We start from the raw sequence: 24,529 nt of genomic DNA, 5'->3' as shown, positions 1-24,529 counted from the left end.
TATTGTGCTTGTTCCAGTCTGCAGATACAATGTGAGCAGCTGGCCTCTCACCCCTGCTACTCTGCCTTCCCACCATGATGGAAAGTGCCTTCTCAACCACAAACCAGAATAAGCTCTGGTCTCTTGCCAGATACTTCATCAGGGCAAGAAAAAAGCAATGCAACCTGAGAGTTACTTAAATAACTTGAATTATTTCAATGTTTAAATGTTTAGGTTTAAATAGAAAACATCTTCTGTAAATGAATAAAGAAATACTGTCCTGAGGATGAATAAATATTTTCTCCATTTCTTTGTGTATACATATTTATATTCACACACAGGTATGTAGAACATTAGAAACCAGGGGATACACTGCAGCAAAGTTTTGATTTGTTTCCTCATTCAGAGGTAGTGTAATTACTGTTTTGTCTGCTTTGGCCTTGCTTTCAGCTGAAATCCAGCAAACACACAAACAGTAATTGCACTTCAGTCTCTAGCTTGTCATGCAAAAAGTGTAGCCATATGGTAAAACTCAGTAAGATATAAGCAGAGCCAGTGAGGCAGAGCTTATGAGAGAATTCTGGATGAGCATAATGTAGCTCAGTTATGGGTTTTAGCCTCTGTTCTCCCAGTACTTCTTTTTCTAGCCATAAACTAAAGACAGTGCCAGAAAAGTCACCATGAAAGCGTCAGATGTCTAACCAAAAAAGGGAAGTGTAGGGAGCCCAGTCTTAGTTACCTTTCTATTCCTATAATGAAACACCACAACCAAAAGCAAGTTGCAGAGGAAAGGTCTTATCAGTCTTCACTTCCACCTCATGGAACATAACTGAAGGAAGTCAGGACAGAAACTCAAACAGGACAGAGTTCTGGAGACTGGAGCTGATGGAAAAGCCTTGGAAGAGTGCTGCTTACTCATGGCTTTCTCAGTCTCTTCCTTACAGAACCCATGACCACTACCCCAGGGTTGGCCCTACTCAAAATGGGCTGGGCCCTCCACAACAATCCCTAATTAAGAAAACGATGTAAAGGTTTGCCCACAGCTTTAACTAATGAAGGGGGTTTCTCAGTCCAATCCAGGTTCCCTCCTTTAGAATGACTTGTGTCAAGTTGACATAAAACCAGCCAGCACAACTGCCTCAATGGCAAGAACAAAGCTCTGAGTGGGATTAATGAAGGCCTGAGCTACTTGCCACTCCAGTATACACTGCTTTTGTAATTTGTTTCTTAGGGATCTCACTAGGTTGCCCTGGCTAGCATGGTGCTCCCTAGAATCTAGTGACTAGGTGGACCAGGCCAACACCAAACACACAGAGATCAGGAGTTGGGGTTAAATACTGACCTATTATGGCTGGCTGATTATGAACTGTTATAATAAATAAAAGAAAGTTCCCCATAATACTTAAATATTTAATTTTATTTTTTCACAAGTTCCTAAAACTGTACAATGTATTTTGAGAAATCTGCCCCCAACTCCTTCCTTGCTCTTCCCATCGTCATGGCCACTTCTCCAACACCACCTCTGTTTTTTTTTTTTTTTTTTTAAAATTTCTTATATACATTTCTGATGTATTTTGAGCAAACATCCCTTCCCTCCCCCCTTCTGCCCTCCCCACCCCCCCCAAGTCTAGTTCCTTCCTTGCTCTTCCCTTCCATCTAGGATATTCATTGCTACCTATGAGGTCAGAGACCAGGGTCAGTCCATGTATTGTCTTTAGGTAGTGGCTTAGTCCCTGGAAGCTCTGGTTGCTTGGCATTGTTGTACATATGGGGTCTCGAGCCCCTTCAAGCTCTTCCAGTTCTTTGTTTATGCAAATGAATTCCTGCCTCAATTATACAAGCATGTCCTCCACAAGACCTCCAAGAATTTTCAAATAAAATAATGGAGTGTCACAGTAAAACAGATCTTCCCCTACTAATGTCCTTACCTGACTCCTTGCTTTATCCCCAATACCAGCAGTCACTCCCTAGGAAACATCAGACCATTCCAGTCAGGATAGAAGATCGGTTAACTGTAGATCTTCACCTTTCTCTATGCCTCTAAATCTGATCCTTAATCTCAGCCCCAGTAATTCCCTGAGCATTACCACATAGAAGGAATACAGAAAAAGACCTTGAAATATCCTTTCAGGACATGATAGAAGTCCTTAAAGAAAAAAAAAGACTAAACTCCTGAAAGAAATCTATGAAGACAAAAGGAAATGGTTAAAACAGTTGAATACCTGAACATGGAAAAAAATCAACAAAGAAACCCAAAATTGAGGGAAATTTGGAAATAAAATATTTAGGAACTCAAACAGGAGTATTAAAGACAAACCTCACCAACGTAACACAGGAGAAAAAAGGAGAATCTCAAATATTGAAGACAGGATAGAAAAAGTGGATACCCAAGTCAAAGAAAAGGTTCAATTTAAAAAGCATCAGAAATAAAACATCCGGAAAAATCCAGAAGAGTATGAAAAGACCAAATCTAAGAATAATAGGGATAGAGGCAGAAGAAACCCAGGTCAAAGTCACAGAAAGTTTTCTTAATAAAATCACAGAAGATACCTATCAAGGTGTAAGAAACATACAGAATACCAAAAGAAGTAGACAAAAAAGAAAGGCTCCCTCAGACACAATATTAAAAACCAAAATATACAGAACAAATAAAAATTATTAAAAGCTGCAATGGGAAAAAGAGCAAGTAATATATAAACAAAGACCTATCAGAATTATGACTGTCTTCTTTTTAATTAATTTATTCATGTACATTTCAAAATCTAACACATTTCCAATCCATAAACCCCCTATCAAATCCCTCCTTCCCTTTCTTCTATGAGGTGTTCTCCCACCCACCACCTCCCACATCCCGGCTCTGACTGGGGGGTCAAGTCTTGGCAAGAAGAAGGGCTTCCCCTCCAGTTGGTGCCCAACAAGGCCACCCTCTGGTACATTTGCAGCTGGAACCATGGGCCTGTCCATGTGCACTCTTTGGATGGTGGTTCAGAGTTCTGGTTTGTTGGTTTGTTGTTCTTATGGAGTTGCAAAAGCCTTCGACTCCTTCAATCTTTCTCTAACTCCTCCAATGGAAACTCTATTCTTAGTACAATGGATGACTAGTTTACTCTACCTCTGTATTTACCCTGCTCTGGCAAAGCCTCTTAGGAGACAACTGTGTTTTGCTTTCATTTTCATTAAATTCTAAAAAGTCTTTAATTTCTATCATTATTTCTTCCTTGACCAAGTTATTATTGCGTAGAGCCTTGTTCAACTTCCGTATGTATGTGGGATTTATGTTCCTTTTGTTGTTACTGAAGACAAGCCTTAGCCCATGGTGATCTGATAGGATGCCTGTGATTATATCAATCTTCTTGTATCTGTTCTGGCCCATTTCGTGACCAATTACATGGTCAGTTTTGGAGAAGGTACCATGAGGTGCTGAGAAGAAGGTATATTATTTTGTTTTAGAATGAAATGTTCAATAAATATCTTTTAAATCCACTTGGTTCATAACTTCTTTTAGTTTCTCTATGTCTTTGTTCAGATTCTGTTTCCATGATCTGTCCAATGATGAGAGTTGGGTGTTGAAGTCTCCCATTATTATTGGGTGAAGTGCAATTTGTTCTCTGAGCTTTAGTATGGTTTCTTTTACGAATCTAGGTACCCTAGCATTTAGAGCATTGATGTTCAGGATTGCGAGTTCATCTTGGTGGATATTTCCTTTGACGAATATGTAGTGTCCTTTCTTATTTTTTTTGATAACTTTTGTTTGAAATTTGATATTATTTGAATTAGAATGGCTACTCCAGGTTGTTTCTTGGGACAATTTGATTGGAAAATTGTTTTCCCATCTTTTACTATGAGGTAGAGTCTGTCTTTTTTTCTGAGGTATGTTTTTTATATGCAGAAAATGCTGGGTTCTCTTTCCTTACCCGGTCTGTTAGTCTACAACTTTTCATTGAGGATTAAGAAACAGCGATTGTTGTTTTCTGTAATTTTTATTGTTAGAGGTGGAATTATGTTTTTGTGAATATCTTCTTTGGGCTTGTTGCAAGAAGATTACTTTCTCGCTTTTTCTAGGGTATAGTTTCCCTCCTAGTAGTGGAGTTTTCCATCTATTATTTTTGGTATGGCTGGTTTTATGGCAAAATACTGTGTAAATTTGGTTTTGTCATGGAATATCTTGGTTTTTCCATCTATGTTAATTGAAAGTTTTGCTGGATATAGTAGCCTGTACTGGCATTTGTGTTCTCTTAGGGTATGTAGACATATTCCCTGGAACTTCTGGTTTTCATAGTTTCTGGTGAGAAGTCTGGTATAATTCTGATAGGTCTGCCTTTATATGTCACTTGACATTTTTCCCTTCGTCCTTTTAAAACTCTTTCTTTGTTTTGTGCATTAGGTGTTTTGACTATTATGTAATGGGAGGAATTTCTTTTCTGATCCAATCTATTTGGAGTTCTGTAGGCTTCTTGTATGTTTACGGGCATCTCCTTCTTTAGGTTAGGGAAGTTTTCTTCCATAATTTTGTTGAAGATATTTTCTGGCCCTTTATATTGGTAATCTTCATTCTCTTCTATACCTATTATCCTTAGGTTTGATTTTCTCACCGTGTCCTCGATATCCTGGATGTTTTGTGTTAGGAGCTTTTTGTGTTTTACATTTTCTTTGACTGTTGTGTGAAAGTTTTCTGTTTTCTTCTGCCCCTGAAATTCTCTCTTCAACTCTTGTATTCTGTGGTGATGCCTGCTTCTGTGACACCTGATCTCTTTTCTAGGTTTTCTATATCCAGGGTTGTCTCCCTTTGTGGTTCTTTATTGTTTCTCTTTACATTTTTAGATCCTTGATGGTTTTGTTCAATTTTTTCACCTGTTTGGTTTTGTTTTCCTATGTCTATAAGGGATTTTTGTGCTTCTACTTTAAGGGCTTCTACTTGTTTACCTGTGTTATCCTGTATTTCTTTAAGTGAGTTATTTTTGTCCTTCCCTAAAGTCCTTTATCACCATCATGAGACATGATTTTAAATCCAAATCTTCCTTTTCTGGTGTGTTGGAATATACAGTATTTGCTTTGGTGGGAGAACTGTGATGATGCCACATAGTCTTGGTTTCTGTTGCTTAGTTTCCTGTGCTTGCCTCTTGTCATCAGATTGTCTCTCATGTTAGCTTGTTTTGCTTTCTCTGACAGTGGCTTGACCCTCTTCTAAGTGTTTGTAACAGCACCTCTGGAGACCAGCTTTTTCCCAGCGGATCTGGATACAGAGAGGTGAAGTATGTGTTTCCATATTTAGTTGCTTGTGTAAGATTATTTATTTCCTGTGTTTTCATGTGTTTAGTTAAGTTTCTTGACTTTATTTTTCCTTTACTACTGTCTCCAGGTAGGAATTATTAGATAGATATTATAAAATTTGAATTTATTAGGAAATACCTAATTTTCTCTTCCTATAGTTATTTAAATTTTGTTAGGTGTACTAGTCTAGATGACATCAAGCATCTTTTACAGTCTATAGTATATTGTCCATCCCTTCTGCTGTTTTGTGTCTCCATTAAAAGAACTTTAGACCAATTTCCCTGATGAATATCAATGCAAAAATGCTCAATAAAATTCTTGCAAACCGAATCCAAGAACACATCAAAATGATCATCCATCATGATCAAATAGGCTTTTTCCCAGGGATGCAGGGATATTTCGATATATAGAAATCCACCCATGTAGTCCACTAGAAAACAAACTCAAAGAAAAAAAAACAATGATCATCTCATTAGATGCTAGAAAGCATTTGACAAAATTCAACACCCCTACCCAACACCACTACCAAAAGTGTACACATGGACAGACCCATGACCTCAGTTGCATATGTAGCAGAGGATAGCCTTGTTGGGCACCAATGGGAGGAGAAGCCCTTGGTCCTGCCAAGGGTGGCTCCCCAGCATAGGGGAACATCAGGGAGGTGGGAAGGGGATGGGTGTTTTGGGAGGGGCAACACCCTCATAAAAGAAGGGAGGATGGCATAGAGGCATAGGGGGGTTTTTGGACAGGGAACCAGGAAAGGGGATAACATTTGAAATATAAATAATAAAATATCCAATCAAACAATGGAAACACACATGGAAAGAGAGAGAGAGAAAGAGAGAGCGAGAGAGAGAGAGAGAGAGAGACAGAGAGAGAGAGACAGAGAGAGAGAGGCAGACAGACACAGACAGAGAGAAACAGAGACAAAGAGAGACAGACTGAGAGACAAACAGAGACAGAGTGACAGAGACACAGACAGAGACAGAGATAGACAGAGACTAAGAGACAGACAGAGACACAGACACAGACAGAGACAGACACAGAGAGGCAGACACTGAGATATAGAAACACAGAGAACAGAGACAAAGCAACAAAGTAAAAGAAATCAACAAACACTAATGATTGTTATCTCTTAATTGATATCTCAATTACTCAATGAAAAGAGACAGAGAAACAGAGAGGATGTAAAAACTGTATCCTTCTGCTATATCCTAGAAACACCTCTTCACATTAAAGATAGACATCAATTCAGGGTAAAAGATGGAAAAAGATATTCCAAGTAAGTGGACCTAAGAAGCCATCTGCTATACCCATTTTAATTTCTGACAAAATAGACTTTAAACCAAAAATAATATAAAGAAGTAGGGAAGGATACTAGATATTTCTCAAAGGAAAAAATTTACCAAGAGGACATTACAATGGTAACTATCCATGCACCAAACACAACTACATCTATGTTTGTAAAATAAACACTGTTGTAGCTTATCATACACTGGCCCTCACACACTGCTATTTGGAAACTTCAGTTCCTCACTGTGACCAATAGACAGGTCATCCACACAAACTTGAAACAGAAAAATGCTGAGCCAATTAAAGTTATAAACCAAATAATTCTCTCAGATATTTATAAAACATCTCACCTAAAAACAAAAGAATATATTTTCTTCTCAGCACCTCACAGACTTTTCTCCAAAATTGTGCACATACTCAGACATAAAGCAAGTCTTGACAGAGACAAGAAAATTGAAATATCACATTGCATTCTCTCTAGCCTCTACCAATTAAAACTTAATATCAACAACATACAGCTTACAACTCACTACAAAACAAAAAATGGGTCAAGACAGAAATTCACCAACAAGGCTACTCCAACAAGGACTATAAGGAAGATGGAGCCCACATCCTCTAAATACAGCACATCAGCTTTAAAAGGGACAAATTACACATAAATTACAATGAAGGAGGAGTCTGACTAAGTACATCTGTGAGTTCAGACAGAAGCCCCAGGATACCTGAGGTATCATCCTACAACAGGTCCAAATCAACCCTATAAGTAAACTTAGCTATGTCACATTCTAGTTTTCCTAGTGGAGAAAGGAGAGTGAAGGTAAAATGGAAAACAAGCTTCTGTACTGTTCAGTTTTCTTCAAAAGTACAGGGAGCAAGCTACCATTCACTAACCCATATGTGCCGTCACCACATCTTCCTTTGTTCCTTATACTCATTTATGACTCTGCTCTGTTTCATTTGTATCTGCATGGTTTGTATATTAAATGGCCTGTGCTTTGGGGGGAAAAAAAGGAAACAAACTGAGGATGCACGAATATCCAATCAATATCTGATATTAAATGATGGCTCACTCTATAAAATGAAACCTTATTTAATACTGCTTGGGTGACCAAGAAACCTAGACTGAATTGACCAGAAACCTAGGACAAAACCTAATACTACTGTTCTAGAAAACAATGAAAATAATGTAGCAATACAATGACTCCTAATGACATTCTGCTATAGTCATAGGTCAGTGCCTTACACAACCATCATCAGAGAAGCTTTATCCTGCGGGAGATGTGGGAACAAATACAGAAACCCTCAGCAGGAAACTGCGTTGAGAGTGAGAGACTCTGGAACGTCTCTATAAAATACCTTCCCTCAGGATTCACATGTAACCGCAGAAGAGGAGCAAAAAAGAGTATAAGAGCTAGAGGGAGAGAAGGATACCAAGAAAATAGTGTCCTCTCAACCATCAAGATCACCACACGTAGAAACTCAGAGTTAGGCGGCATGCACAGAGACTGCACTTCTCCACAACAAATAATGTTCTAGGGCTTAAAGGAGAGTGGCCACATGCCCCTATCCCTAACCCAGGAGCAATCTCTAACTGATAACCACTTGAATATGACAAGTTAGTTTCCTCCATGGGAGTCTCACTGGGAAAAAAAATGTATTCTTAAATATATACCTCATACCCAGCAATAGATAGCATGTAGAAAACAAACAATGGCATCTTTGAAGAGACTTTGTTTACAATGTTGCATCAGACTTTTCCTTTAAGATTATATACATACAGAAAATATATGCACAATAAATGCATATATTACATATATACACACATATAATTGTTTTGCAATTTTATTCTGATTTTTACTTTTTATGATTTTTTCTTATCTATTGTTATTCTACATGTGTTTACATACATATTTTGGAATCCAATTTTGTGTTTTTAAGGGGATTCCTTAGTGTGTGAACATGTCAGTCTCAGTTTCCTGTGCTTTCTCTTGGACTCTTTTCAGTCTATTTGTTTTGTCCACTCCAATAAGTTAGCTTACCTTTTCTCTTGCTATATTTCACTTTACTATTACTCCTTAGAAGCCTGATCTTTTCTAATGAGAGACAGAAAGGGTTCGGATGGGAGGGGAGGAGTGAGGAACTTGGAGTAGTAGAAGGAGTGGAAAGTGAAATCAGGTATATTATGTGAGAAAAATAATTTCATTTTTTGAATAAAGACCAATATGATCAAGTGTCTTCTCTATTAAGATCTAGTTGTAACCTAACTAGTTATAGCTATAGTCCAGATGTTCAACATAAAACTTTTTACTTCCTTTAGTTGACTCTGCATGTGATTTCCCCATTTTGAGAACAAAAAGGGAATGCTACAAGTAGCATACTTCAGGATCATAAAACCTGACTTAATTTTTGTGTGTACATAACTGCTTGTCATGATAGAACTCTGGGAAGAAATTTGTAGACTGTTGCTCTCTGTGTCATATAAAGAATTGTTCCCCCAGCATTCACTATTTGCACAAACTAGATTCAGATACTATTACCTATGAAGAAGGTAATATCTAACATACTTAACTGGTGAAGTTTACATCCCATTTTTCGTGTTCCTCGTAAATACCCGTCTTTTATCCAGCAACCTTACCCATTAGTATGAACCAGTACTCTCAGCCACATTTCTTTGCATCTTTATATGTAAATAAATTGAACCTACAGGGTGTAATAAGAATGGAGAAATAGGAGAACGTTTACAGATGTCACTGCTCTGAAAACATTGGAAAATTACACTTCTTCCCACTGTGTAAACAAGCTTGTTTTGAGGCAAAATCATATTTAAGCAAAGGAAATTGAATTATTAAAATTATTAACTATAAAAAATCATTAACTGTTTTATTCTGAAGGTTAAAAATCTAGCTTTTAAAGGAACCAAATCACATTTGTATTTTTTCTCCTACAAAATAAATGAAAAAGAATCATTCTGCACCTTTTCTGTGGAATAGTGCTAGTACAGACTGCTCATACACTTGGCCCTGGATTATTTTGGTAACACTTGACTTGAAAACTTAGTTAAAATATGGGAAAGAAATGTTTATCAAAAGCATGGAAACATCAAGAACTGAAGAATTTTATTGTATTTAATATTTTTATAAAAGAACGAATATTTTATAATATAGATCATTTTCAGCTAGGTTCAAAGGCACATAGCTACAGAGACCCTGGTACTCTGCCTGCTTGCAACCTAGTAAGCTTTTTTTGACGTTTTTTATGATACGATTATTTGTAGTTCTTAAAGACTTATTTTTGACTGGACTCAAACTTAGAAGTAGAAGCTCTCAGGAAGGACAGACTACTTCTCATGGCAATCTGCTCTTGGCACTTTTCTTTGGCCTCCTTCATTCTCTGGGCCAAAAGTTTAGCTTATTCTGCAGCATACTTCTCTTTTGTCTCAGTATGTTATTGCTTCAAAGCAATACATCGACATTTGTGTGCAGGACATGTGGAGTAACAAGAATCTATACTTGGGTGTTTTGTACCTTGACTTCTTACCTTCTCTATTTAAGGGCTTTCTGACAACATATTGGCAGACATCAGTCTTCTTTAGAGAGATTAAAGAGCTTTCAGATTCTATTAGCTCTTTTAGATACCAAGTGGTGAGGAACAGTAGTATCTGTCAGTCCCAGTCTATCCTCTACTTTTTTTTATACAATATCAAGTTTAGAAGACTCAGATTGCATCCATAATGCATTCATGAACAGTAGTTCCTCTCTCCATTTCTCTTTGGTTTATACCAAAACTGCCCTTTACTCAATAGCGAGTGTACTCTGCCATGGGTCAAAATGCCTTGCTTCATGGGAAAACCTTGTTTTTCATTACCACCACTGATCAGAACTACATAATCCTTCCACTCTTCACCAAGAGCATCCACAGCTACTTCTGTGGCCATGCCCTTCTATAACATATGGCGCTTGGTTTTATCCTCTCCTTCAATGAGTTTCTGACAGACAGTGGTAGGCAAGGAGATATTCAGTTCAGGTTCATCTTGATACAATCCATCACCTACCAGTTTTTCAACTTTTATGTAGAAATCATAACAGATGAATTATATTAGGTAACCTGATTCATGCATAGTATCGGTATTAATAACTACATTATACACATGAAATTGAAGACATAAGGAATCCCCAAATCATTTTATAATGATGCCTCACTCACTCTGAGAATTATAAGCATTTTTCTTCATCTGTTGACTTCTAACATCCATTAGGTTATTTTAACAAAAAAATGCATAACCTAATCCTATTATACTGCTAAATGGATGTAGTATTAAACTGACTCCTAATGGCATATTGTCACTCACATAGAAAAATGTGTCTCTCACTTCACATTTAAGAAGTTTCTGTTTGCAGTAAATTAACACAGAGGACATGGTACAGAATACTTAACCCTATAGGGAACATAAATAGGACAATACCACCTCCATGGCACAGGGATCGAGGCAAACTGGGAATGGGGAATAGTTCAAGGGCAAAGAGTTGGAAATGAATATAAAGAAATATTATTTTCAGGATACAGCAGGACAGATGGACATACGAATTCACAGTAGTTGTGAAAGTATAATTGAAGCCCATACAATCTAAAGCCAGACAAAATCCCATGAAGGAAGTGGGAAAACAGCCCCACCCAAACCTACATGGTTATCAGAAATTATTAGTTTCTATGAAGAGGATAGTGTTTTCTCTAAGAATTGGCCTGTGTGGAAAGTAAGTGAGCAATGCTTCTGAAAATGAGCACATATCTATGAATATTTGGGTACCAGTAAATGATCTTGAGAAAGTTTTTTCTTTAATGTCATAATGGTTAGTGAGTAAGGATAGGGGTGAACTGGAAATGAGTCAATTTATAATATTCCTGTTTTAATTTAGTAGGGGATCAGACTTAAGAAAGTCTTTCCCATTGAAATTCTTTAATGTTTCTCTTTTTTATAAACAAAAACAACAGAAGTAAGAAAAATGAAAAGAATTAGAAAAGGAAATAGACATCTGTTCAGAGAAAATAAGCTTTCTACGTGAAAAATAAATTCCCTTATATGAAGTCTTCAGACTTTATATGTTCCTTATCTCCCTCCCATCTAAATGATGACTCATCTTCTCTATAACACCTGCTTCTAAAGGCAGAACAGGGGCAAAAGAGGTTAAGTGGCTCCCTTCATCAAAGATAAAAGTATGTTGTACAAAAAGATCAAAAAACTTATACAAAAATCTAATAAATGCTAATCCTTATGTAAATAAACTCTAACCTAGATCACTGTACCCACCACACCCTACAAAGCCCTTATTGAAATATTGATTACTCTGTGTTAAACTACTCCAATATGTATTCAACTTTTTAAGTAAACTTTCCCAAGTCAGGGTTTAAATTGAAAATTTGAAATGTATTGTGTTTATTAAGACTTTATGGGAATGTATACATTCACATGTTATCCTTCCCCATTTTTCTTGCTATAAGTCATTTATTAGCCAGAATATATTCAAAAAGAAACACCAATTATTTACTTGCCCTCAAGCATATCTAACAGTAAGTACAAAAGGACAGCATGCTATTCCATCCCAGAGTCTGAACTAGGAAAAACACAAATCCAAGGCCAGCTTGAGACATCTTAATGAGACCTTGACTCAAGAAATAAAACAAAGTCTAAAGTGAAGTAGAAGTACTTTTCATACTCTTATTTCCAACATCTAAGACAGTCTCCTACAATATTCATTCTGCATACTTACTTCAAATGATGATTACCACAGTCATTTCACTGTGATCCTTACTATCAGCAAAGCTTTTGAAGAACTTTCTACTCTTGGTTGTTTTCTGTAACATGGATTTTGTTTTTGTTTTCATTTTGGTGTATGTTATTTTTTTCGAGTTTCTTATTTAGTGTTCTATTGTTGTGATGAGACAGCATGACCAAGGCAATACTTATAAAGACAAACATTTAATTGGAGCTGGATTACAGTTTCAGAGGTTCAGTCCATGATAGGAAGCATGATATCATGCAGGCATACTTGGTGCTGAAGGGGCCAAGAGTTCTATATCTTGATCTCCAGGCAGCCAGGAAGAGAGAGTATTGTCTACACTGGGCAGAATTTGAACACTGGAGGCTTCAAACCCCACCTTCCTCCAACAAGGCCATACCTTTTCCAATAAGCCCACACCCTCTATCAGGACCACTCCCTGGGCCAAGCACATTCAAAGACATGAATCTATGGGAACCATATCTACCCTAACCACTATATCCAATACACGTTCCCAGGAGTTGGTAGGTATAACATAATGCAAATGAATTTAGTTTAACATCAAAAATCCCCAGAGTCTATCACAGTCTTAACAATGTTTAAAAGTCCAAGTTCAAAATCTTCTGAGTTTCATGTAAGTTCTTAACTATAATCCCCTATAAAATCTAATTTGAAAAGTGAATCACATACTTCCAGCATCACAGGATATACATTACCATTCCAAAACAGCGAGGAAATACTGGAACAAAGCAAACTGTAAACTTTGCATCTTCATGTTTGATGTCTAACTCCTTTCAACTTTGTTAACCCAATTCTTCCTCTTGACCTGGTTCATTTCCAGTTAGCAGCTTTCTTCAGCAGGTATACTACGGCTCTGGCATCTCTAACATCTTGGGATTTCCAAAACATCTTCATCTTCACAGTCTCTTGTTCCAGAGTCTGGGATCCACACATGATCTTCTGGGATCTTCCAAAGGTCAGTTCTCCAGTTCTGTCCTCTGTAGCATCCTAAACTCTGACTGACTCCACTCTATTGCTGCTGATGTTCTTGGTGGTCATCTCATGATACTGTCATCTAGAATATGTTTGGTTCTTCCACAGAAACTAGGCTACACGTTCACCAATATCCTTTCATGGGTTCTCTTCATGGTGACAAGCCTCAACTTCTTTGTATGATGCCTTTAGTCCTGGACCTCAAATTGCCAGTGGGGGTGTATTTTTCTCTATGGTTTTTCCTGGACTCTTGGAATGCCTAGCCTCAGCTGCTCTTCATGACCCCCTCATACCTTCAAAGCCAGTAACACCTAAGTGATTCTTACAACAGCTGCCAGCAAAAGATCTGTCTCTACAACACAGCTTTTTGTGTGTTCTCAGAAAATACTTCCCAGAAGATTTCGCCTCAGTGATGCTGGTCTCCTTTTTGTTTTTTTATTGAAATTAAGTTGTTTAGTGCAATATATTCTGATCATGGTTTCCCTTCCTCTAATTCTTCTCAGATTCTCCTCATCTCCAAAACCATCCTACTCCATACCACTTCTTTTTTGTTTATTTGTGAAGTTTTCATTCATGTTACATTCTGACCACAGCCCCATCCTTCCTCTCTTCCCTATCCCATCCTTACAAATCCCTCCCACTATTGACCCCTTCTGTTCTCCTCACAGAAGATGATGTGCCCCCTTGAGTACTACTCCACCCTAGGGCATCTATTTCCAGCAGGTCTGGGCATTGAGGCCCAACCAGACAGGACAGGAAGAGGGAAAATGATCCAATGGTACGGAACAGAGACTGAGACAGCCCCTGTTCCATCTGCTGCTAGAAGCCTCTCAGGAGACATTTATGCTAGGTTCCTGTCTGCAAGCATAGCAGAGTATCATTAATAGCATCAGGGTTGGTTCTCTCATATAGGATGGGTCTCAAGTTAGGACAGTCATTGATTGGCTGCATCTTTATCACTGCACATCTTGTAGGTAGGACAAATTTTGGGTTGAAGGCTTTATGGGTGGATCGGTGTTCCCCTACCTTATCTCGAAGTTCTGCCTAGCTACAGGAGGTAGTCACTTAACTCTATATTCTCTTCTGGTAGGAATCTCAGCTACAGTCACCCCTATAGTCTCCTCTTATCTTCTTCTCTCCCAAGTTTCCAGCAAGTTACCAGAGATGCCGCTGCCACTGATTTTCATTCTCATTCCCAGCCCTCTTCCCACACCTGATTTTCATTCCTGTTTCTTCCTCTATTCTTTTCCTACCCAGTTTTCTCTCCATCCTCCTCCAATAAATATTTAGTTTCTTCCGAATGAGATTTTAACAACCACCCTTGAGACCTCCTTATTATCCAGTATCCTTGGGTCTATGGCTTATAGCATGGTGATCCTGTACTTTCCAAGTAATGACCACTCAATTTAGTATATATCTACATATCTTTTTTGCTCTGGGTTACCTTACTTAGGATGGTATTCTCAAGTTCTATTCGTGTGCCTGAAAACTTTATGATGCTTTTGTCTTAATAGTTGAACAGTATTCCATTCTTTACATGTACATTTTCTTTATCCATTCTGCAGTTGAGGGACATCTGAGTTGTTTCCAGTCTCTAACTATTATGAATAAAGATGCTATGAACATAGTTGAGCATCTTCTGGTAGTGTAGTGGTGCAACTTTGGGGTATGTGCCCAAGTGTCTTACAGCTGGGTCTTGAGGTAGAATTATTTCCAATTTTCTGAGAAACTTACAAAGTTTACAAGTTTGCACACACATCAGCAATATTTTTTAAACAGAAAAAATTGTCCTTGGGTGTAGAGAGTTTTCATTGCTATTAAAATCATTTTTATTCTATCCTATAAATATACTGAATTCAAAAAGTGGTATTTTCAGGAAAAATGTGCTTAGCTGTTTGTAACCTAATACACAGTCTTATGTCACTAAATTCCTTCTTATTCATTTATGGCTTGAAAAATTCTTACCTAGTCTATTTTAAACTTTTTGTCAAGTTTATATACAGAGAGACAACAGAAGTATAAAAGGAAAAGAATGAGAAAAGAAATAAATTTGTTCATAGCATGTATGGTTTTTGTTATGTGAAAAACAAAATAGATAAGTAGATAAGATTCTGTCCTCAGACTTTATATGCCTATGATCATCTAAATGATGGTTCATCTTCTCTATAACACCTGGCTCTACAGGCAAATAAAACAAAGAAGGTTAAGTGACTCCATTCAACAAAGTTCAACTATTTTAAATAATTATACACAAAGTCAAATATTCTAAATTGAAAAAATATATTATAAACAAAACTGTGTCATAGGAAAATAATACTCACTGCATTATTAATAACAATTAAAAATTGGTATATAAGAGCTAACTAACTCATATAATATTAAACACACTAATGTGCAAGCTTCTAAAAATACAAAAGAAAAAGAGAAATTGGGAATATGTAACAGAACACTTTATAGTATATAAGAAAAGGCTAGTGTGATTTAACCCCTTGAGAAATGCTCAGTATAAGTCAGTCCAACTGAAAGTATACTGGAGCCAAACCTTTTCCATTTCTCACCTAAAGATTAGAAAATATCAAAACTCTTGGCATCATATTGTGGGGACAGTGTAAGTGAAACAGATATTCTCATGAATTACTTATACTGATGTAAAATAGAAACATGATAGAAAATTTAATGAGTCAACATTTGACAAATTGTGCAGATCTTCATCATTTAATGTGGTAATTACATTTATAATATGGAAGCACAGTGTACGCTAGCAAGTATTTAAGAAGATGGGTATAAGACTCTTCCTATAATAAATACAGAAGAGTAGATTAATTAAAATATACTTTGTGTGGTAGTTTGAATAGGAATGCCCCCCATAGACTAATGTATATGAATGCTTGACCCAGAAGAGGTGGCACAATTAGGAAGTGTGGCTATGTTGGAAAAGTTATAGCCTTGTAGGAAGTATGTCACTGTGAAAGCAGGCTTCAAGGTCTTATAAGCTCATGTCTGCCCAGTATGTCACATTCTCCTTCTGTTACCTAGATATTAAGATGTAGAAGTCTCAGCTCCTTCTTTAACACCACATCTGCCTGTATGCTGCTGTATTTCTTGCCATAGCAATGATGGACTAAACTTCTGAAACTGTAAGCTAGCCCCAGTTTAAAATTTTCCTTTATAAGAGTTGCTGTGGTCAGGGTGTCTCTTCACAGCAATAAAATCCTAACTAAAGCAGTTTGTCATTGTACTGGAGTACTATGCAAGTCTATAGAAATGAGTAAAAGGTGTCTTTACCAAAATTAAATAGCGGGTCTGCCCCAGCTCCTCTGCTTGGATTTTTTAGTTCTCAGGTTAGTATGTCTTCTGAGTATGGGAATCACTGATTCGTGTGACTTCTCTTAAGGCTCTTTTGCTTCTGCCAATGTTCCTTGTCTAGGTTCAATGTGATGGATTTTTTTGTTTATCCTCTTATATATTTTGCTGAGTTGTGTGGTTTTATCTGAGAAGCCTACTCTTCTCTAATGAGAGACAGAAAGGAAGTGAACTGGGATGATAGGGAAGGTAGGGAGAACGGGTGGGAGCAGAGACAAAACAAACTGTAATCAAGATATACTGTATGAGAAAGAAACCTATTTTCACTAAAAGGAAAAAATAAAAATAAAATGTATGTATTGGTGTAAATTTATAAAGTTGGTCTTTACAAAACCATATTTCTCGTGTCTGAAAAGCCAACCAATAACCAACAGTGAAGATAGTCTTCACACAGATGGTGGTTTCTAATCATTATAAACATGATTTTATGCTAAACAAAACAAAATGAAACAATAAAATAAACAAACAATGACAAAAGTCTTCTAGGGAGCAAGACTGATTCACAGTCTGAAACAGGAAATGGACAAAATTTCCAAAAAGCACTTTTCATGGTAGACACCAAAAACTAACGGTGACTACCTCAAGAACCTGACGAGTTTACCAATCAGAAAGCAGCAAAAAGAGCTCTCATCATACAAGGGCAAAAAAAAATCAAGCATCATCAAAGATAAAAACTGCAATGAATTGAAACATAAGTGTATTTAAATATTTGAACCCATGAGAACTGTTGGAGGATTGGCCATATTGGCTGATATTATTTTTAAAACTGATCAATAATGAAGAATCTATAAAGCCTTTATCTCTTCCTTGAGGGTAACCACATACTGATAAAATTTGAATGAATTTCCTCTTTATTGAAGTATTCTAACCATTAAAGTAAAATCAGGAATGGTGAAATTAAAATACCTTCATTATGCAACCACAAAGGAAATAATGGATCCATGTGATGATTTTAATGACTATTAAAGTTCTATAAAATGATATAAATAGGCATCCTGTTACACACATATGAAATGTTTGTTAAATATGCACACCCAAATTGGATTAAATTCTAATACACACACACACATACACACACACACACACACACACACACACATATATATATATATATATATATATATACACATTCTGAAATGTATATGTGTTTACAATGTATACAGTTCTTAGAAGGCTCTCCAATGTAGAGATATTCATAAAACTTATTCTACCTTCTACCCAGGCTACACTCTGATTTCCATTTTTGTGCCAGAATCTTTGTAGGCATACTGTGACAATGAGAAATGGCTAAGAATAATGGCTTATGCTGTTGCTTGTTAGTAGAAGAATAGAACATACATTTACCAGAAACTTTTAAAGATATGATCTAGTTCTCATCAAACATGTTTCCTAAGGATTAGATTTTGAATGTCCTCAAATATGTGTTTGTTAATGAGTTAATCACAGGCCTGTTGGCATTATTGGAATGCAGAAAACTTTTAAAGGATCAAGCTTAATGAAAAAACATTAGGACATGCCTTTAGAGATATATTGTCTTCCTCTCTTTGGTTCTGGCTTCCGTAAACTGAGCTTTGCTATGTGACATATTCCAACTGTGATGCAATATTTCATGCAGGCCCTAATGAGTGGAGCCAAGAGACCAAGAACAGTTGTCTCCAAAGCAATGATCCAAATAAATGAGATGTCTTAGGCATCTCTTCATAACAACAACATGGTGACTATTACCATGTGAGCTTGTTCATAAGTCAGTAGGCTGAATCTGAGATGTACTCATTGATGATGCTGGGTAGTGAATACTTTATAGACGCTCTTTGAACAAAGCATCATGATTTCCACCCAGAACCATATCATCAGATGCAATTCACATTCATGTACTCCAGTATTGGCTTTGTGATACAAAAACTTGTGTGCAGCTGTCACTAAAGTAAAATGAAAAAATGAGGAAAGCAATACAAAGAACTTTCATTTCATAGCATTGTACTCTGAAGTCAGATGGTCATGTACGCAAAATATACTTCTGTCTTCCTTAAGATAATGAAGAGGTTATTTAATATTTTACACCAGGGAAAAGAATTTTATATTCAGTGAAAAACACATTTCAGGTGTCTGGAGAAATGGCTCAGAGGTTGACTGTTCTTGCTACTTTGAGAAGACCTAAGCTTGGTTCCCAACCATACCAGGTTGATCACATCAGCCTGGAACCTTAGTTTCAAAGGATTTGACATCCTCTTCTGGCCTTCACAGAAACCCTCAGGCAAATGCCCTATACTTACATAGACAGACATGAGTATTCACAAATAAAAATAAAACCAATTATCTCAAAAACAAACTTAAAAAATAATTGTTGAGATAATATAACATGTGGTATAGAAGTTAAGGCAATATGAGGGTTGAAATTTTAAGCAGAAATGGAGGTAGGGTTAGGGGATAGGAGAGGTTGTGGAGGGTTAACCCAAACTAAAGATTTATGGAAAAACTTTATAGAATCCTACTAGGTATTATGCTAACTTCAAATTCCATCTTAAAGGAAGAGAAAATGTGTGGGGAGATCAAACAGAATCACCCAGCAATAACTCTCCCAGATGACATTGATTATTAAGGATACCTTCCTACATGCTATTGGTCAGGGAGTTCCCAAAACAACACAGCAAATTGTTATTGCTCTTGGTAACACATCATAACTACATGGTAACACCCTGTCGCTGAAGATGCTACATTCTTTGACAATAGGGCATGGAGAAATCAATCTAAAACTGACCCAAAACTTGCTTCCTGCTGCCTAGCTTTCATTGTGCTGGAATACACTCTGGAGGCTACTGGGAAAGAAAAGGTATCAAGGGACTTACACAGTCCTGGAACCTGTATATTGCCTTATCCACTTACTAGACAAGACAGTTCCAATGGCACAATTTTGGCGTGACTCCAGTGGATTTTTTTAATGGATAACAGTTTTTTAAAGTCATGACGTTGAAAGGGGGTGTGTTTGGACTATACAGAGAATATGAGGGTTAGGTGAAAAAAATTTATTATGTACATCTATGAAATCCTCAAAAATAGAAAAAGCTACATCTTTTTTTTAAAAAAAATTAAAATCACATTGACTAGTTTGTTCAGAGGACTGAAATTCTAATCTACAGGAACCAAAGTCAGAAAGCTTTATTATTTAGCAACAACAACAATAACAACAACAGACAAAACCCCCATAAAACTTATAAGATGCACATGCATAGGTTTTTGTTATTTTATGATGATTTTAGTATAAGGAAATGGACGGGGAAGCACAGAAATGTATTTTTCTGTAAAGCTTTTTATAATTTTGCCTCACTTTAATAGAGTATCAGAGAACTTGGGAGTAAAAGGAGAAGGGAAGGGCAGAAGGAAGATGCGAGGACAGAAAAGGATTTCAGCCTTAGAGAACACACTCACCACTAGCACTTTAATTTCTTCTTGAGTAGTTCTTTCATAAAGAGAAAATTCAGTCTTGATTGATAATGCAAGTTCAACCAGAAGGTAGCAAGTCCCAGACACTGCAGTGTGCAACAGGTCAGAGGAAATAACCAATCTCCAAAAAGAATCTTGTTTCATAATTATTTCTACTCCTTTTTATTTGTGAGTAATTTGAAGAGTTAAGTCACTAGTATTTGTTATTTTGGGATTCTAATGCATGTGTGTTTAGTGTATGTATGGTGTGTATTCATTATTCTATCTTGAAGAGTCAAAAGCTCTCTCCAGCAATACAAATGTAATCATAATGGTCTTCATTTCATATGACTTATGGTCAGTAAGAAGGCAAACTGATAGAATTAACACAAGTTTCTCATAAGGAATCTTTTAATTTATTATATGTATGCAAGCCTTTGCATACACATTCAAATTAGTTGTCATCCACTTAATCCCCTGGATTTTTCCCACTGGAAAAGTCTATAAATGAGTCCTGTAATTCATTTCTAAAGCTATCTTAGACATCATCAGGACTATAAGATATTGATTGTGTCTTTGGAGTATTAATTATCACTGTTCAATGATACAAAGTTGGAATAAAATAAGGATTATATCAGCTGAGGATCATGTTTCAACACAGTTAATCAAATTAATAATGGACAATCAATCAAAATATTTAACAAATGAATGAACTTGATCAATATACCATTAAATAAGAGAGAAAAATAATAAATCTCCACAACTAAATATAGAGACTGCCCAAATTTAAACAGACATTTACATTACACTGAAAAATAAACTTTGTACTACTAGACCTTAAACTAATAAGTTTTAGCAGTCTGTTCTCTACACTAGCTTCTTCTCCACTGGCAAATTCGAAGTTACTGCGTCTTCCTTGAGCTCTGATCAGCATGCTCTATAAAAAAAAAAAGCATGAGAAAACTCAAGAAGCAGTCAAGTATATCTACTACTTGTGTGTTACTGTTACACAGTAACAGCCAGTTGGTAGGTTAGGCAAGTAAATCAATCTAAGAGTTTGCTGAAAAAAATACCATCAGGTCCCTTGTTTTCTACTGCGATAATGAACCATATTGTGGTGGATACATTCTATAATAGTTGCAGAAAACATTCGCAAGTGAAAATTAGATGGACAGCTTAAATTATTTTTTTGTGTTCTGCTAAGTTAGGAGTTAGTTATATAAAAATGTGTTGCTCTGTTGATGTGTTTTTATTGTATTCATAATCAAAGAGACAGAATATTTCCGTGCAATATTCACTCAACGACAGCCCATTCCGTCAACAGCCATTGGAATGGAGGCCGCTGAAGTTTCAGTCTTAGATATCTAAAGTCGGACCAGAGCCAACCTGCTCTGGAGATGTATCTGTAGGGTTCAGCGTCTGGATTCCTACAGAGATAATAGTGCAGTTCTGCCACCTAGCGGTTGCTTTTTTGCACGTGACTTGGCACCTTTCAAGTGCCACCTGCATGCTTAACAAAAATAAATAAATAAATAAATAAATAAATAAATAAATGATCTATCATGTGAATAGAGAGATTACCTATAGTCATCTATACTTAATTGTGTTAAATGAAAATTGACCTATATTTGACAGTGAAGAAGTTGTTGCAGTCTGGTCCATTGCTGTTCTACTGTCTGACATAAGACCCACCACATCCATCCATGCGCAACCACTTTTGGTTATTCTAACGCAACCTACTCGGAAAGACTCTAGGCACATAATGCCTTCATTCGTTGTACTTCAGCAATCATACTTACTTTTATCTTCACAGTTACATCCTTACAAATACTGTATGGACTCTGAATCCATTTGTACCCCCTTAGGACCTGTCCTAAGCGACCTTGAATAACCCCATTCTACTGTATAAAAAGGGAGACTCTTTGGCAGCAAAAATTTTGTCATTACATCTTTCATTGCTTCAGCACTTAACACTGTGTCCTTGGCCCATAATTATACGATGTGCCTATTAAGGTATTTGACCCTTTAAGAGGAGTTTTAAATTGCTAATTGAGTAAAATCACCTTCCTATCAAAATAGAACAAAATTTATTGAAAGTCACTGTTTTCGAGGTTTGGTCTCAAATGTTTCCCAAACCAAAGTTCTCTATGTTTTCACACAATTTATCAGTGTTTGTGTCAGATATATGACAAATGTTTATCCTTGGTAATTCAGGGAATGGAATCTTTAGTAGTGATAAAAATACTTAGTGCTATGTTTTAAAGAAAAATACAATTGTAAGCATTACTTCACACACTATCCTGTCTGAATAGTTACTATGAACAATTGCACTTTTTGACTGTTCTCCAATATGTAAAATATGTTTAATATAAAGCATACTAGGAAGGCTTATGGTATTTAAGAAAGTAATTATGTAAAGACACATTTTAGTTAATTTGGCTCATCCTAGCCTATCTTCAGGCTACACCTGCTTGCTGCATTGACCAAAATAAACATGAACTCAATTTGATATTATGTAACTGAAATAGTTACAGAAGATCCAGCATTGATTTTTTTTTCTTTCATTATCTCTAAGAAAACATTTCATTCTGGTTTAAAATTTATTGTCATGGAATGTATTTTAAAAGATGTATCTGTGTACTAGTTGTGAAATTCACAAAACTATTGATTATAAAAGAAAAGCACGTTTGTATGTAGATAAACGTTGAATCTGAGGGACTGTATACAGAGATTTACATGGCCATGATACATATCTAGGAAAGGTACTCTGTAGCAAGCAGTAGATTGAAATCCATCAAAGCATTATGTGAGCAACTACCACGCTGTTTCTCATATCTTTCACGTCTATTTTGCAATTAACTTTGACAAATTAAAATAAAAATATTTTTGCTATGAGGATTTTGATTAGTGTGCTTTTAAAGTGATAAATAGCAAAACATAATTACTATAAAATCCTGTTCATACCACCCATATGTGAAATATTAAAATTGATTTCCATTCGTTTTTAATGACATATAAAATCCAAAACAGTGTTATCATTCTTTGTAGGGGAATGGCTAAATATAAACACCATATTTTCTCAATTAATCCAAATCAAATGAACTATTATTTATTTTCCCAAGATCTGTTTACTGTGTTCTTCATATCACAGAGTTGCTTTATTGTCTAATTTATTCTGAGTTTTCTAGCCTAGGGGGAAAAATCCTGTATGCTTCATGTGTAAATAGAACAAGACATTAAATCTGAGGGAAAAGATGTCATGTTATTATGTTTGGGAGATTGTGAAAACCAGCTGCCCTGACCCCAGCTGAGACCTGCAGAAGTAGCGTCTACAAGACAAGGCATGAAGTCTGCATTTCTCAAAAGTCTTCCATGGAGTCCCCACTGACAGCATTTTGTACCAAGGAATAAGCTAGTATCTGGTTTCCAAAGTCTCAGGCTTTCCCTGTGAAACACTACAAATCAAATGTCACTGTCCACTCCAGTTGATCTAAGGGGGACAGTGCCTCCCTTTCATTATTATGGGAATTTTCTAAGAGCAAATGTTAAGAAACTTTATATAATAATGACACATGATAAACATGAAACTTAATTCTTTATTCTTTATATTTGTCTTCTGTGCTGACTTCGTGAACCAGAAATTCTTGGTTGAGCCCGGCATGCAGCATTTCACAAGCCAGACATAATATGCACAGTCAGAAAGGAGGCAGTGTTAGAGAGAGGAGGTAAGAAAGAGCAGCTGCTGAGGGAGATTCTATCAGATGCTCACGACTTTTGAGAGAATACAATTAAGATCCCAGACTTTTTGAAAAGTCCAATGCAACTAATACCATGGTGTCTTCCTTGTGATTTGCTTTGGAATTTTAACCAAGGTGTTTACTTGTTCATCCCACTTACAGTAATCGTTTGTTTACTTCAGGTACTCATTACAAATCTTATTTGCAATGAACATGGAAGGAACTATGTCTACGCAGTAAATAGGTCTCAGAAAACCTTTCATAAAACATAGAGCTCTACATTTATGGAAACATTATAAAGCTACAGTGCCTGTCACGGGTAATAGGTTCTTTTATTTTCTAAAGCAAATAAGTTGTGCTTGGAAAATAAAACAGAATGTCTTCACAGGATAAAATAAGAATGTTTGCTATTTACAAAGATTCTCTGAATAGTAGCATATTATCACATAAATGAAGGAAAAGGTTTTGTGGTGATAGTCTTATTATATATAATCTTACACAGTAAATTCCAATCTCCTGATTTTTATGTTTGACTCCACTGAAAGAATATTGAATTCTTTATAAATATATATATATATATATGCCACATGCTGATATATATATAGATATATAGATATATAGATATATAGATAGAGAGAGAGAAAACCTATCACTTTCTAGACATACTACCATGACCATAGTTAAGTGTATATGTGCTCA

General features: G+C 36.3%; 1 pseudogene; it reads right to left on the bottom strand.

Annotated features, from left to right (window-relative positions):
• Positions 1 to 9,828: 9,828 nt before the first annotated feature.
• On the bottom strand, positions 9,829 to 21,602 carry LOC116904479 (annotated as a pseudogene).
• Positions 21,603 to 24,529: the final 2,927 nt, after the last annotated feature.

This window comes from Rattus rattus, chromosome 6 (assembly GCF_011064425.1).
Source record: "Rattus rattus isolate New Zealand chromosome 6, Rrattus_CSIRO_v1, whole genome shotgun sequence".
In the NCBI taxonomy this organism is placed as follows: Eukaryota; Metazoa; Chordata; class Mammalia; order Rodentia; family Muridae; genus Rattus; species Rattus rattus.
Note: the sequence above shows the minus strand (reverse complement) of the source record. Positions and strands in the feature narration are given on the sequence as shown.